Source organism: Diceros bicornis, chromosome 28 (assembly GCF_020826845.1).
Source record: "Diceros bicornis minor isolate mBicDic1 chromosome 28, mDicBic1.mat.cur, whole genome shotgun sequence".
Taxonomy (NCBI): domain Eukaryota; kingdom Metazoa; phylum Chordata; class Mammalia; order Perissodactyla; family Rhinocerotidae; genus Diceros; species Diceros bicornis.
The window spans coordinates 7,440,138-7,456,340 of record NC_080767.1 but is presented as its reverse complement, the minus strand read 5'-3'; positions in this window follow the sequence as shown (position 1 = coordinate 7,456,340).

The window sequence follows — 16,203 nt, the reverse complement described above, 5'->3', positions numbered from 1 at the left end:
GGGAAGGTCTTAACTGTAGATGATTGATAGATAGATAGATAGATAGATAGATAGATAGATAGATGGAGAGACACAGAGAGAGAGAGAGAGATGATAGATGTTGATAGATAGATAAATTGATAGATAGATGATAGATAGATATAAAACCATGACACTGATAAGATCATCAAGGGAATAAGTGTAAATGAAGGAGAGATCTAAGGACAGGGCTCTGGGACTCTTCAGTGTTAAGAAATTGGGAGGAAAAGGAGGAACCAATAGGCAGAGGAGACTGAGAAGTAGTAGCCAGTGAGGTAGGAGGAAAACCAGAAGAGTGTCGTATACTGGAAGACAAGAAAGGAAAGTATTGCAAGGAGAAAGTGAACAACTGCATGAAAAGTTATGAATTGATCAAGTATGATGAGGACTCACAGTTGACCATTAGATTTAGCAACACAGAGATCACACAAGGCCTTGAGAAGAACAGACTCAGGTGAATGATGGAGGTGAAGGTGTGACTGGAGCGGATTCAAGAGAGAATGGCAGGAGAGCAATTGGTGAGAGCAAGTATAATTAATTCCTTCAAGGAGTTTTGGTCCACAGAGATGCAAAAAAATGAGGAAATAGCTGGAGGAGGAAGGGGGATCCAGAGGGTTTTTTAAAGAAAAGATGAGAGACATGGCATGTTGGATGTCGATGGAAAAGATCCAGTCGAGAGGGATAAACGATAATGTAGAAGGGCACGTGAGAACTGCTGGAGCAATGTGGTGGTGTAGGGGTGAGGGAATGGGAGTGAAGGCCAAGTGGTTGGCCTTGGAAAATGCACAGACACTTTGCTGGTGGTAAATAGAGAAGGAAGTGTTAAGGAGGTAAGGCTATGTGTATCAGGAGAAGAAAGGTTTCTCGCATATGTAAGAGTGTGGGCAAAGACCCAGATGGGTGAGTGAGGAGCTGAGAAGGGACCATAGTTATGGGGTGGGGGAAAGGGTATGGAGAACCAAAGCCAGAAAGCCAGAGGAAGAGATCAATTCTGGAAGTTACCATGGCAAGTTTCTTTCTTTCTTTTTTAAGATTAGGATTTTATTTATTTATTTATTTTACAAGTGAAAATGAGTGTTTTATTTATTTATTTATTTATTTATTTATTTATTTATTTATTTTTATTGTGGTAACATTCATTTATAACATTATATAAATTTCAGGTGTACATCATTATATTTCAATTTCTGAATAGATTACATCATGTTCACCACCAAAAGGCTAATTACAATCCATCACCACACCCATGTGCCCAATCATCCTTTTTGGCCTCCTCCCTCCCCGCTTCCCCTCTGGTAACCACCAATCCAATCTCTGTCTCTATGTGATTATTTGTTGTTGTTTTAATCTTCTACTTATGAGTGAGATCATATGGTATTTGACCTTCTCCTTCTGACTTATTTCCCTTAGCATAATACCCTCAAGGTCCATCCATGTTGTCACAAATGGCCGAATTTCATTGTTTCTTATGGCTGAGTAGTATTTCAGTCTGTATATATACCACATCTTCTTTATCCATTCATCCTTTGATGGGCACTTAGGTTGCTTCCAAGTCTTGGCTGTTGTGAGTAATGCTGCAATGAACATAGGGGTGCATATATCTTTACTCATTCGTGTTTCACGTTCTTTGGATAAATACCCAGCAGTGGAATAGCTGGATCATATGATAGTTCTATTCTTAACTTTTTGGGGAATCTCCATACTGTTTTCCATAGTGGCTGCACCAGTTTGCATTCCCACTAGCAGTGTATAAGGGTTCCCTTTTCTCCACATCCTCTCCAACATTTGTTATTTTTCGTCTTGGTGATTATAGCCATTCTAACAGGTATAAGGTGATATCTCATTGTAGTTTTGATTTGCATTTCCCTAATAATTAGTGATGTTGACCATCTTTTCATGTGCCTGTTTGCCATCTGTATATCTTCTTTGGAAAAATGTCTGTTCATATCCTCTGCCCATTTTTTGATCGGATTGTTTTCTTTGGTGGTTGTTGTTGTTGAGTTGTATGAATTCTTTATATATTTTGGAGATTAACCCCATGTTAGATAAATGATTTGAAAATATTTTCTCCCAGTTTGTGGGTTGTCTTTTCATTTTGTTCCTGATTTCCGTTGCCTTACAGGAGCGCTTTAGTCTGAAGTCCCATTTGTTTATTTTTTCTTTTGTTTCCCTTGCCTGAGTAGACATGGTGTTTGAAAAGATCCTTCTAAGGCTGATGTAAAAGAGTGTACTGCCTATATTTTCTTCTAGGAGTTTTATGGTTTCAGGTCTTACCTTCAAGTCTTTAATCCATTTAGAGTTAATTTTTACATAATGATCTACTTTCGTTCTTTTGCATGTGGCTGTCCAGTTTTCCCAACACCGTTTATTGAAGAGACTTTCTTTCTCCATTTTATGTTCTTGGCTCCTTTGTCGAAGGTTAGCTGTCCATAGATGTGTGGTTTTATTTGTGGGCTTTCAATTCTGTTCCATTGATCTGTGTGTCTGCTTTTGTACCAGTACCATGCTATTTTGAGTACTATAGCTTTGTAGTATATTTTGAAGTCAGGGATTGTGATGCCTCCAGCTTTGTTCTTTTTTCTCAGGATTGCTTTAGCTATTTGGGGTCTTTTGTTGCCCCATATGAATTTTAGGATTTTTTGTTCTATTTCCATGAAGCATGTCATTGGGATTCAGAGTGGATTGTATTGAATCTGTATATTGCTACAAATAATATGGACATTTTAACTCTGTTTATTCTTTCAATCCATGTGCATGCATGGAAAATCTTTCCATTTCTTTATGTCGTCATTGATTTCTTTCAATAATGTCTTATAGTTTTCATTGTTTAGGTCTTTGACCTCCATTGTTAAGTTTATTCCTAGATATTTTATTCTTTTTGTTGCAATTGTAAATGGGATTGTATTCTTGAGTTCTCTTTCTGTTAGTTCGTTTTTAGAGTATAGAAATGCAACTGATTTTTGTAAGTTGATTATGTACCCTGCAACTTTGCTGCAGTTGTTGACTATTTCTAACATTTTCCAATGGATTCTTTAGGGTTTTCTCTATGTAGAATCACGTCATCTGCAACAGTGATAGTTTCACTTCTGCATTGCCAATTTGGATACCTATTATTTCTTTTTCTTTCCTAATTGCTCTGGTCGAAACCTCTAGTACTATGTTGAATGAGAGTGGGCACCCTTCTCTTGTTCCTGTTCTCAGAGGGATGGTTTTCAGTTTTTCCTCGTTGAGTATGATGTTTGCTGTGGGTTTGTCTTATATGGCCTTTACTATGTTGAGGTACTTTCCTTCTATACCCATTTTGTTGAGAGTTTTTATCATAAATGGATGTTGGACCTTGTCAAATGCTTTCTCTGCATCTATTGAGATGATCGTGTGATTTTTATTTCTCATTTTGTTTATGTGGTGAATGACATTGATTGATTTGCAGATGTTGAACCATCCCTGCACCCCTGGTATAGATCCCACTTGATCATGGTGTATGATCCTTTTAATGTATTGCTGTATTCGGTTTACCAATATTTTGTTGAGGATTTTTTCATCTATTTTCATCAGTGATATTGGCCTGTAATTTTCCTTCTTTGTGTTGTCCTTGTCTGCCTTTGGTATTAGGGTGATGTTGGCCTCGTAAAATGTGTTAGGAAATATTCTGTCTTCTTCAATTTTTTGGAATAGTTTGAGAAAGATAAGTAGTAAATCTTCTTTGAATGTTTGGTAGAATTCTCCAGAGAATCCATCTGGTCCTGGACTTTTATATTATGGGGAGGTTTTTTGATTACTGTTTCAATCTCTTTACTTTTGATTGGTCTAATCAGATTCTCTATTTCTTCTTGATTCAGTTTTGGGAGGTTGTATGAGTCTAAAGAATTTATCCACGTCTTCTAGATTCTCCAATTTGTTGGCATATAGTTTTTCATACTATTCTTGTATAATCCTTTGTATTTCTGTGGTATCAGTTGTAATTTCTCCTCTTTCATTTCTAACTTTAATTATTTGATCCTTTTCTCGTTTTTTCTTAGTGAGTCTGGCTAAGGGTTTGTCAATTTTGTTTATTTTCTCAAAGACCCAGCTCTTAGTTTCATTGGTCCTTTCTACTGTCTTTTGGTTTCAATTTCATTTATTTCTGCTCTAATTTTTATTATTTCCCTCCTTCTGCTGACTTTGGGTTTTGTTTGTCCTTTTTCTAGTTCTGTTAGGTGTAATTTAAGATTGCTTATTTGAGATTTTTCTTGTTTGTTAAGGTAGGCATGTATTGCTATGAATTTCCCTCTTAAGACTGCTTTTGCTGCATCCCATATGAGCTGGTATGATGTATTTTCATTTTCATTTGTCTCCAGATATTTTTTGATTTCTCCTTTAATTTCTTCAATGATCCATTGGTTGTTCAGTAGCATGTTGTTTAGTCTTCACATCTTTGTCATTTTCCCAGCTTTTTCTTGTTGTTGATTTCTAGTCAACATTATGGTCATAAAAGTTGCTTGATATGATTTCAATCTTCTTAAATTTATTGACTCTTGCCTTGTTTCCCAACATATGGCCTATCTTTGAGAATGTTCTATATGCACTTGAGGAAAATGTGTATTCTGCTGTTTGTGGATGGAGTGTTTTTTATAGATCTATTAAGTCCATCTGGTCTCATTTTTCATTCAATTCTACTGTTTGCTTGTTCATTTTCTTTCTGGATGATCCATCCATTGATGTAAGTGGGGTGTTGAGGTCCCTACTATTATTTTGTTCTTGTTAATGTCTCCTTTTAGGTCTGTTAATAGTGGCTTTATGTACTTTGGTGGTCCTGTGTTAGGTGCATATACATTTATAAGTATTATATTCTCTTGATGGAGTGTCCCTTTTATCATTATATACTACCCCTCTTTGTCTCTCATTGCCTTTTTAATCTTGAAGTCTACTTTGTCTTATATAAGTATGGCAACACCTGCGTTCTTTTATTTGCCATTAGCTTGGAGTATTGTCTTCCATCCCTTCACTCTGAGACTGTGTTTGTCTTTAGAGCTGAGATGTGTTTCCTGGAGGCAGCATATTGTTGGGTCTTGTTTTTTAATCCATCCCACCACTCTGTGTCTTTTGATTGGAGAATTCAATCTATTTACATTTAGAGGGATTATTGATATATGAGGACTTAATGCTGCCATTTTATCACTTGTTTTCCAGTTGTTCTGTATTTCCCTTCTTTCCCGTCCCACGTATTTCCAACTGCTAATTCAGTTTGGTTATTCTCTATGGTAGTTTTCTCTTTATTTATCATTTGTGTCTCTGTTCTGATTTTTTGTTTAGTGGTTACTGTGAGGTTTGTATGATAAATATCATAGATGAGATAGTCCATTTTCTGATAGCCTCTTATCTCCTTAGTCTAAGCAATTTCCATCCCTTTCCTCTTCCCCATCTAAGTTATTGTCAAAACTCATTCCATTTTGTGTTGTGAGTTTGTGATTAAAATGAAGTGATTATAGTTATTTTTGATGCTTTCCTTCCATTTATCTTTAATGTTACAATTAAGTATTTGCTAACCTGTTCTGATAGACAGCTGCAACTTTCTGTTTTTTTCTGTCTATTTATTTCCTTGCTCAAGGCTTTGTAAACCCTTTTTTTTTTTTTTTCAGGTATGAGGGCATCTTGAACATTTCTTATTGGGGGGGTGTCTTATGACAATGAACTCCCTCAGTTTTTGTTTATCTGGGAAAGGTTTTATTTCTCCATCACATCTGAAGGATAGTTTCGTTGGCTAAAGTATAATTTTTCTGAAAGTTTTTGTCTTTCAGTATTTTGAATATATCATTCCATACTCTCCTAGCCTGTCAGTTTTCTGCTGAGAAATCTGCTGAAAGCCTGATAGGAGTTGCTTTGTAGGTTATTTTCTTCTGCTTTGCTGATCTTAATATTTTTTCTTTGTCATTGACTTTTGCCAGTTTTACTAACATATGCCTTGGAGAAGGTCTTTTTACATTGATGTAATTAGGAGTTCTATTACCTTCATTTACATGTAATTCCAGCTCGTTCTCCAGGTTTAGGAAGTTCTCAGCTATTATTTCTTTGAACAAAGTCTGCTTCTTTCCCCCGCTCTTCTCCCTCTGGAATACCTATAATCTTTATGTTACATTTCCTAATTAAGTCAGATATTTATTGGAGAATTTCTTCATTTCTTTTTAGTCTTAGTTCTCTCCTCCTCCACCCAAAACATTTCTATATTTCTGTCTTCTAAATTAATAAGTCTCTTCTCCATAATATCAGCTCTGTTTTTTAAAGATTCCAGTTTTTTTTATCATTCATTGTGTTCCTCATCTCCAACATTTCTGATTGTTTTTTTCTAATAGTTTCAATCTCTTTTTTGAACAATTCCCTCTGATCATTAATTTTATTCTTGAGTTCATTGAACCTTCTTTCTGAGGATTCTTGTTAACTCGTTGATTTTCTTTATGATAACTATTTTGAATTGTCTATCATTTAGGTTGTAAATTTCTGTGACTTCAAGATTGGTTTCTGGGTGCTTGTCTTTTTCCTTCTGGTCTGGAGTGTTAATACATTTCTTCATACTGTTTGGTGGGGTGGGCTTTTGCTGTCACATAGTGGTAGCATCTGGTTGCAGATTCCACTTGCCACCACTGGGAGCGGCAGGAATTGTGTTTTCTGAGCCCACTGTGACCCCTGGCTGTTGTGCCTGTCCATTGGAAGCTGTGCTGCTTTCACTCTCTGCATCTGGCTGGTGCTGCTTTACACACATAGGCGCAGGTATTCTGGCAGGGATCCCCTGCCCTGGCTGACTGGCTGAGCTGATGCATCAGATGGGTTGAGTGGAGGGAGCTCCTTCTTTCCCACCTGTGCTCCTGCTCTTTACTAACTGGCTGCTCACCTGGTCTGCTCAGCGTGGTGAGGGAGCCCCTGCAATTACTTAGCCACCTTGGTGTGCAGCATTCCTGTGGGCTGGGAGGCAACTCTGAGAGCAAAGTGTTCCTGTGGAGGCCTGCCTTCTCCCTCTTCTCCTCTGAGTCACGTGCTGGCTTCTGTGCGAGGTCCCATGCCCTAGATCATTGATGCTGGGGAGGGGAGGAGATCCAATTCCTTCCTTCCTCTGCCTCCCAGGGGGTCCACCACTCCCACTTTCAGATGTACGGCTGTGTGGATTTCTCAGACGTCTATTGTGTTATGTGAATGTCCTCTGTTGTTTATGAATGTGCTTTTCATTGTATCTTAGTGGGGAGAGAATAAGGAAAGAGCTCACTCTGCCGTGAAGCTGACGTTGCTCTTTTATCTGATGTTTTTGATGTCATCTTTTACCTCTTTTATTTTTGTGTATCTCTTAAACTCTTATCATAGATATAGATGATTTTAGTACTTTTGACTTTCATACCGGTTTATAGGTTGTTGATCCACTAACTTTCCTGTATATTTGCCTTTACCAGTAATATCTTTTCTTTGATAGTTTTCTTTTTGTGGTCTTTTCTTTTCCACTCAATAATTCCCTTTAATATTTCTTGTAAGGCTAGTTTAGTGGTGATGAACTCCTTTAGTTTTTGCTTGTTTGAAACACTCTTTATCTCTCCTTCCATTCTGAATCATAACCTTGGTGGGTAGAGTATTCTTGGCTATAGATTTTTTCCTTTCAGCACTGTGAGTTTACTGTGCCACTCCCTTCTAACTTGTAAGGTTTCTGCTGAAAAGTCAACTGATAGCCTTATGGGATTTCCTTTGTATGTAACTTGTTGCTTTTCTCTAGCAGCTTTTAGGATCCTCTCTTAATCTTCAACTCTTGACATTTTAATTATAATATGTTTTGGTGTGGGCCTCTTTGGATTCATCTTGTTTGGTACTCTCTGTGCTTCCTGTACCTGGATGTCTGTTTCTTTCACCAGGTTAGGAAAGTTTCAGTTATTGTTTCTTCAGATAAGTTCTCTGTGCTTTTGTCTCTCTTTTCTCCTTCTGGAGCACCTATGATGTGGATGTTAGTATGCCTAATGTTGTCCCAGAGGTCCTTTAGGCTGTTCTTGTCCTTTTAAATTCTTTTTTCTTTTTTCTGTTCAGCTTGGGTGATTTCCGCTATTCTTTTGTCCAGCTTGCAGATCCGTTTTTCTGTGTTATCTACTTTGCTGTTGATTCCCTCTAGTGAATTTTTCATTTCCATTATTGTATTCTTCAGCTCTGATTCTTTTTTATATTTTCTAATTCTGTATTGAATTTTTCACTGTGCTTATCTATTCTGCTCCCAAGATCAGTGAGCATCCTTATGACTATGATTTTTTACTCTTTATCGGGTAGATTGTTTATCTCTGTTTCATTTAGTTCTTTTTCTGAGGATTTGTCCTATCCTTTATTTGGAACATGTTCCTTTGTCTCCTCACTTTGCCTACTTCTCTGTGTTTATTTCTATGTATTAGGTATATCAGCTATGTCTCCCAATCTTGGAAATGTGGCCTTACATAAGAGATGCCTTATGGGGCCCAGCAGCATGTTCCCCTATCATCACCCATATCATGTGCTCCAGGGGTGGGAGCACCCCTGTGTGGGCTGCATGTGCCCTTCTTTTGTAGCAGGGTTGCTATTGCTGCAGGCACAGGTAGGCTAGGCTGACCCCTGGGCCAGCTGGTGGTGAGCCTTGGCTGCATGCAGCTGCTACAGGCACTTTATTGGAGGGGGTAAGTCCCTGGCATGGCTGCAAGATCTGGTAGCACTCAATTACTGCAGTTTTGCTGGTAAGTGAGTCAGACCCCCAGTGTGTGGTTTCTAGGGGGGCACACAATTGATGCAGGCCCCTGTTGTGGCTCCCTGGGGTGCAAGGCTGCCTCTGTTGGTGGGTGGGGCAGGCTTCAGGTGAGGCTAGCTGTGTGGTGCACAGCTGTTGTCAGCTCCTTTTTGGGCAGAGCACGCCTCTAGCAAGAACTGGGTAGGCTGCCCAGTGGTTCACAGCTGCCTCAGGAGCACTGATGAGTGGGGCAAGCCCCAGGTGTGGCACTGTACAACCATTTTGAGCATTGGAAGGTAAAGCTGATCCCCTGTGTGGCTGTTTGCAATGCCCAGCAGCACAAGTTGGCTGTGGGCTCACAACTTTGCTGCTGGCTCATTTGTGGGTGGGGCCAGTCCCTGCGGTGGGTCCCCTGCTGCCTGGCTCTGCACTTGATTGCCTCAGATGCTCTAATGGGCAGGGCAGACTCCTGGGCTAACAGGCTAGAGGAAAGATTCCAATGGTGCCTACCAGCATCTGTCAGCACGACTGAACTAGGTCACAATAACGGCTGCTGCCAGTGTCTCAGTCCCTGGTGGTGGGCTCAGCCACCTCCTGCCTCTCTGGGATGCACTCTGAGCTTAGTAAGTGAGTCTCTTTTAACAATGGACTGTGCTGGTTTCCAGGTTGTGAGTCAGTGTGTGGGCCCTTCAAGAGTAGGTTTTTCTTTCCCTGAAGTTCTACAGTTTTCCTGGGTGTATTCCCCACTGGTTTTCAAAGCCAACAAAGCCCAGTGTTATGGGATCTCATCTCTCTTGTGCGGGATCTAAGGGCTGGATTGCCTAACATGGAGGTCAAATCCCCTGGACCTAAAAGAAAAGCTCTGTAGCTTTGAGATCACTCTCGGTTGTGAAGCTATGTGGCTAAGGCATGTTTTTTCCCTCAGCAGGGCTGTATCTCTGCATCTTCCATCCCTGTCTGTGTTGTCCTTTATTGTGGAGGATCTTTTTATCCAATTCCAGATCTCTCTCAGAGGAAATTGTTCCACAGGTAGTTGTGGGGTTGTTGTGTTGTTGGGAGGAGGTGAATTCAGGATCCTCCTATGCCACCATCTTCCAAACTCTAGAGTTCACTCTTGGTGTTGTATATTCTATGTGTTTGGACAAATGTATGACATGTATACATCATGAAGGTATCACACAGAGTATTTTCTCTGACCTAAATTTCCTCTGTATTCCACTTATTCATCCTTCCCCTTCCCTAACACATGAAAACAGAATGTCATACAATTGGAATCATACAGTGTGTAGCCTTTTCAGATTGGTTCTTTCACTTAGTAATATGCATTTGATTTCTCCCATGTCTTTTCATGACTTGAATACTCATTTTATTTTTGTCTGTGTGAGTGCTGAATAACATTCAATTGTCTAGATGTACCACAGTTTATTTATCCATGCACCTACTGAAGAATATCTTGGTTGCTTCCAAGTTTTACCAATTATGAAAAAATATCTTTGTGCAGGTTTTGTGTGAATGCAGGTTTTCAACCAATCTGGGTAAATACTGAAATGTGTGCAATTTCTGGAGTGTATTGTAAGAGTATGTTTAGGAGGGCTGGCCTGGTGGCGTAATGGTTAAGTTTGCACACTCTGCTTCAGTGGCCCGGGGTTCACAGGTTCGGATCCTGGGTGCAGACCAACGCAGCACTCATCAAGCCATGCTGTGGCAGCATCCTATGGGCACAGATGTTAGCTCAGAGCTAATCTTCCTCAGCAAAAAGAGGAGGATTGGCAATGGATATTAGCTCAGAGCCAGTCTTCCTCACACATACACAAAAGAGTATGTTTACCTTTGTAAGAAACCACCAAAGTGTCTTCCAAAGTGGCTGTACGATTTTTTACTCCCACCAGCAATGAATAAGAGTTGTTGTTGCTCCTCATCCTAACCTACATTCGGTGTTCTCAGTGTTTTGGATTTTTGCCATTCTAATAGGTGTGTAGTGATATCTCATTGCTGTTTGAATTTCCATATCCCTGATGATATATGATGTGGAGTAATTTTTCATATGCTTATTTGCCATCTCAATATTTTCTTTGATGAGATGTCTGTTAAGGTCTTGGAATATTTTTAAATAGAGTTATTTGTTTTCTCATCATTGAGTTTTAAGTATTCTTTGTATATTTTGGAAAACAGTCCATTTTCATATGTGTTCTTTGCAAATATTTTCTCCAAGTCTATGGCTTGTCTTCTCATTCTCTTGCATTGTTTTCCAAAGAGCAGAAGTTTTTCATTTTCATGAAGTCCAGCTTATTGGTGACTTATTTTGTGGATTGTGCCTTAGGCGTTCTATCTAAAAGTCACCACCATACCCAAAGTCATCTAGGTTTTCTCCTATGTTATCTTGGAGAGTTATCTTGTTTTGAGTTTTCCATTTTGGTCTGTGATCCAGTTTGAGTTAATTTTTGTGGAAGGTGTTAAGTCTGTGTCTAGATTCATTTTTTTGCATGTGGTTGTCCAGTTGTTGCAGCACCATTTGATGGAAGAGTATCTTTGCTCCGTTGCATTGCCTTTTCTCTGTTGTCACAGATCAGTAAACTACATTTATGTGGGTCTTCTGTCCTTCCTTGTCTCTCCTTTCCTCTCTTGCTCTCTTCTTTTTTGCTCTTTTATTTTTGTTATGACATGCTTTGATTCTATTCTCATTTTCTTTTGTGTACCTTCTATGACTATTTTCTTTGTGATTACGTGGGGCTTACCTACAACATCAAATAGTTATAGCAATCTATTTTAAGCTGATAACAAGTAAGTTCAATCACATACAAAAAACTCTAAACTTTTACTTTCACTCCACACTTTGTTACTGTTGTCACAAATTACATCTTTTTATATTATGTATCTAGTAACATATTTTTATAGTTATAGTTATGTTTTACTTTTGTACTTTAACTTCTATACCAGAATCAAATGTGGTTTATGTACTACCATTGCAGAATTATAGTATTCTGTATTTGTCTATATGTTTGATTTTACCAATGAGATTTATACTATCATGTGCTTTTGGGTTGCTGTTTAGCATCCTTTAATTTGAACTTGAAGGATACCCTTTAGGATTTCATGTAAGGCAGGTCTAGGGTTGGTTAATTCCCTCAGCTTTTGTTTCTCTGGGAAAGTCTTCTTCTTCTTCTTCTTCTTCTTCTTCTCCTCCTTCTCCTTCTCCTCCTCCTCCTCCTCCCCCCTCTCCTCCCCCCTCTCCTCTCCCCTCTCCTCCTCCCTCTTCCCCTTCCTCTCCTCCTCCCTCTTCCCCTTCCTCTTCTTCCTCTTCCTCTTCTTCCTCTTCCTCCTCCTCCTCTTCCTCCTCCTCTTCCTCCTCCTCCTCTTCCTCCTCCTCCTCTTCCTCTTCCTCCTCCTCCTCTTCCTCCTCCTCCTCCTCCTCCTCCTCCTCTTCCTCCTCCTCTTCCTCCTCCTCCTCCTCCCTTCCTCCTCCTCCTCCTCCCTTCCTCCTCCTCTTCCTCTTCTTCTTCCTCCTTCCTCTTCTTCTTCTTCTTCCTCTTCTTCCCCTCCCCCTCCCCTTCCCCCTCCCCCCCTTCTTTTCTTCCTTCTTCTTTTTTTTTTGGTGAGGAAGATTGGCCCTGAGCTACCATCTGTTGCCAATCTTCCTCTCTTTGCTTGAGGAAGATGGAAGATGGTCCCTGAGCTGATATCTGTGCCAATCTTCCTCTACTTTGTATATGGGATGCTGCCACAGCATGGCTTGATGAGCAGTGTGCAGGTCTGCGCCCAGGATCCGAACCCACAAACCCCGGGTCGCTGAAGCAGAGAATGCAAACCCAACCACCACGCCACCAGGCTGGCCCCTAGACTTTATTTTTAAGAGCACTTTTAGGTTTTAAAAAAATCAACTGGAAAGTACAGATACTTCCCACTACCCCTCTGCCTCCCACACACATTATTATTATTAACACCTTGCATTAGTGTGATACATTCCGTACAATTGATGAGTTAGTATTGACATTTTATTATCAGCTAAAGCCCATAGTTTACAGTAGGGTTCATTCCTTGTACTCTACAGTTCAGTGAGTTTTGGAAAAAGCATAATGTCTTTATCCATCATGACACCGTCATACACAATATTTTCTCTGCCTGGATAATGCCCTGTGCTCCAGCTCTTCATCCATCCCTCCCTTCCCCTGAACCCCTGAGACTTTCCTTGTCTGAAGTCTGCTCTGTCTGATGGTAATACAGCTACTGCAGGTTTTTCTTGAGTAGTGTTGACATGGCATAGTTTTCTCCATCCTTTTACTTTTTTTATTTGTTTGGTTTTTGTTTTTTTGTGAGGAAGATTAGCCCTGAGCTAACACCTGTTGCCAATCCTCCTCTTTTTTGCTGAGGAAGATTGACCCTGGGCTAACATCCATGCCCATCTTCCTCTACTTTATGTGGGACGCCTGCACAGTGTGGCTTGATGAGCGGCACGTAGGTCCGCGTCTGGGATCCAAACCTGTGAACCCCAGGCCGCCAGAAGCAGAGTGCATGAACTTAACCACTACGCCACCAGGCTGGCCCCTCCATCCTTTTACTTTTAACCCAACTGTGTCTTTATATTTAAAGTGGGTTTCTTAGAGTGTGACATCAGCAAGATGGAGGGCTAGGAGGTCCCAACACTCATCTCCCCCACATAAAAACAAGAATATAAATAAGCAACTACAAACTAGAGAAAACAGCTCCGGGAAAGCTCTGGACTACAAGGAAAAAGCTGCAAAACCCTATGGAGGCAAGAGTCGAGGATGGCCACATAGAAAAATACAGGAAGCATTTTGCCTGCATCACCCCATCCCCTATCTGGGAGCAGCTCAACACCAGGAGGGATCTCTTTAAATTCAGTCCCTGGGGAAAGGAGAGCAGGAGAACCCCAGCAAGCCACCCCACCATAGATATTTGCAGCCTTTTTCTACAAAGGTCTCCACAGTCTTCACTGATGCTGATCCCAGTTGAAGGAGCAGCCCTAGAGGGCCCCTCTCTGTATCTACTCCCAAGACTGGAGTTGTCACTGTGGTGGGACTTGCCTTGGGCTCCAGTCACTGCTGTACCCTGCTCTCTGGGATGCAGATGCCACAGCACCTCATCATATATGACACCGGAGCTGCCACTGCCTTTTGCCTACAGGGTCCCAAGTCATGCTTTGCTGCCATTATCAGGGCTGTGCTGCTGGTGCCCTGAGTTCACATCGGATACCAAGTCACAGCTTTGAATCATCATTGTGAGCGGCCCCACCACTGCCTTGAGCCTCCCCCTCATGCCAGGTGGAGACTCCGACCCATCATTGCTGAGACTGGGCTGCTGCTACCCTGAGCTCCACCCCCAGGTCCCAGTAATGACTCTGACTTGTCATTTCCAGGGCTGCCCCTCGGATCCAAGATCATGGTTCTGAACCACCATTGCTGAGGCCATGATGCCATTACTCTGAGCCCAGATCCCCAGGTCTTGACACACAGCTTTAACAGACCACCACCAGGGACATGCTGCTGCTGTCCTCTGACTGCCCCCTGGGGCCAGAGTTGAGACTTTGACCCATCATCCCCATGCTGTGCTGCCACTGCCCCTTCCCCCTTTGCCAAAGCCACCACTGCATCTTGTCATCCTATGCCTCTGCTGCATTACCCCTTGCCAGCTGGAGTCACAGTTGTAAGCCTTGGAGCCCCAGGTACTGGTTCCATGATATATCTGCACACATCTGTACCCTAGACACCAGTGCAACACCACAGCTAGTGCACCTGTGCCCCAGGATGCAGGTGCTGTGGTAGTTCTATGTGCACCTTATCCTGAGACCTCAGCTCTAATACTGCTCTGAGTGCCAGCACACCAGAACAGGTGCTGAGAAGGATCCCCTTGGCTATAAATTCCTCCCATGGGCAAAAGAAGAGAGAACAGGAAGATCCCAGCAGCCTTAGCGTCCAAAGATCCAAGTTCCCTACCTGCCACTGGCACCTGCATGATGTCTGCATTTTTGGCCACAGAATTCATGCAATCAGGCCAATGTTGACCTCAACTGACAGAGAAACATGGAGACTACACCGCTGTGCTTTCTCAGGAACCAAAGATACTGCATCCCACCCAGCCCTTAAAGCTGCTTCCAGGTGAAAGTTTTTCTCCAGCAAAGCCAGTCCAAAAAGAATGGAAGAGGTGACTGAGCTCTCAAATGCACAGACATCAACTCAAAACCAAGAAACATGAAAAAGCATGGAAACATGACATCACCAAAAGAACACACTGATATTCCAGTAACTGATCCCAAAGAAATGGAGATCTGTGAGTTATCTTAAAAAAGAATTCAAAATAATTACTTTAAGGAAGCTCAGTGAGATTCAAGAGAACATAGATTGAAAAATCAATGAATTCAGGAAAACAATACATGAAAAAAATGAGCACCTCAACAGAGAAATATAAATCATAAAAAGGAACCAAACAGAATTTCTGGAGCTGAAGAATACAGTGAATGAAATGAAAAACATAATAGATAGCTTCAACAGCAGGCTTAATCATGCAGAAGAATGCATCCATGAGCTTGAAGACAGATCTCTTGATATTATCTAGTCAGAGGAGAATAAAGAAATTAAATGAAAAAGAGTGATGAAATCCTCCATGAACTGTGGGACAGCAGTGAAAGAATCAATATCAGTATTATGAGAATCCCAGAAGGAGAAAAGATGGAGAAAGGGACAGAAACCTTATCTAAAGAAATAATGTCTGATTACTTCCCAAATCTGGGGAGAGATATGGCCATCTAGGTGCAGGAAGCTCAAAGCTCCCCAAACAGATTCAACCCAAAGAGATCATCACTGACATACATTATAATCAAGCTCTCAAAAATCAAAGGCAAAGAGAGAATTTTGAAATCGGCAAAAGGAAAAAGACTCATCACATAAAAGGGAATCCAGCTAAGGCCATGAGCATATGTCTAAGCAGAAGCCTTGCAGGTCAGGAAAGAGTGGGATGATATATTTAAAGTACTCAAAGAAAAAACTGTCAACTAAGAATTCTTTACCCAGAAAAGCTTTACTCAGAAATAAAGCAGAGAGAAAGACTTCCCAGATAAACAAAAGCTGAGAGACTTGATCACTCCTAGACTTATCCTTGCCCTAAATGCTAAAGGAAGCTCTTCAAGATGAAACAAAATCTAACTAGTAACATCAAAAATTATCAAACAATAAAATCACTGGTAAAGCAAATATATAGTCAAATTCAAAATACTCTAACACTGCAGTGGTGGTGTCTAAATCATTCTGAAATCTAGCACATAAGTTAAGAGACAAAAGTGTTGAAAATAACTATAGCTACAATATGTTAATGGATACCCAATATAAAAAGATATAAATTGAGACATCAACATAAATTGTTGGGGGGAGGCAAGTAATGGGTAGAACTTTCTTATGCATTTTAAGTTAAGTTGTTAGCTTAAAATAGATGGTTAAAACTATAAGGTGTATGATGAAAGCCTTATGGTAACCACAGAGCAA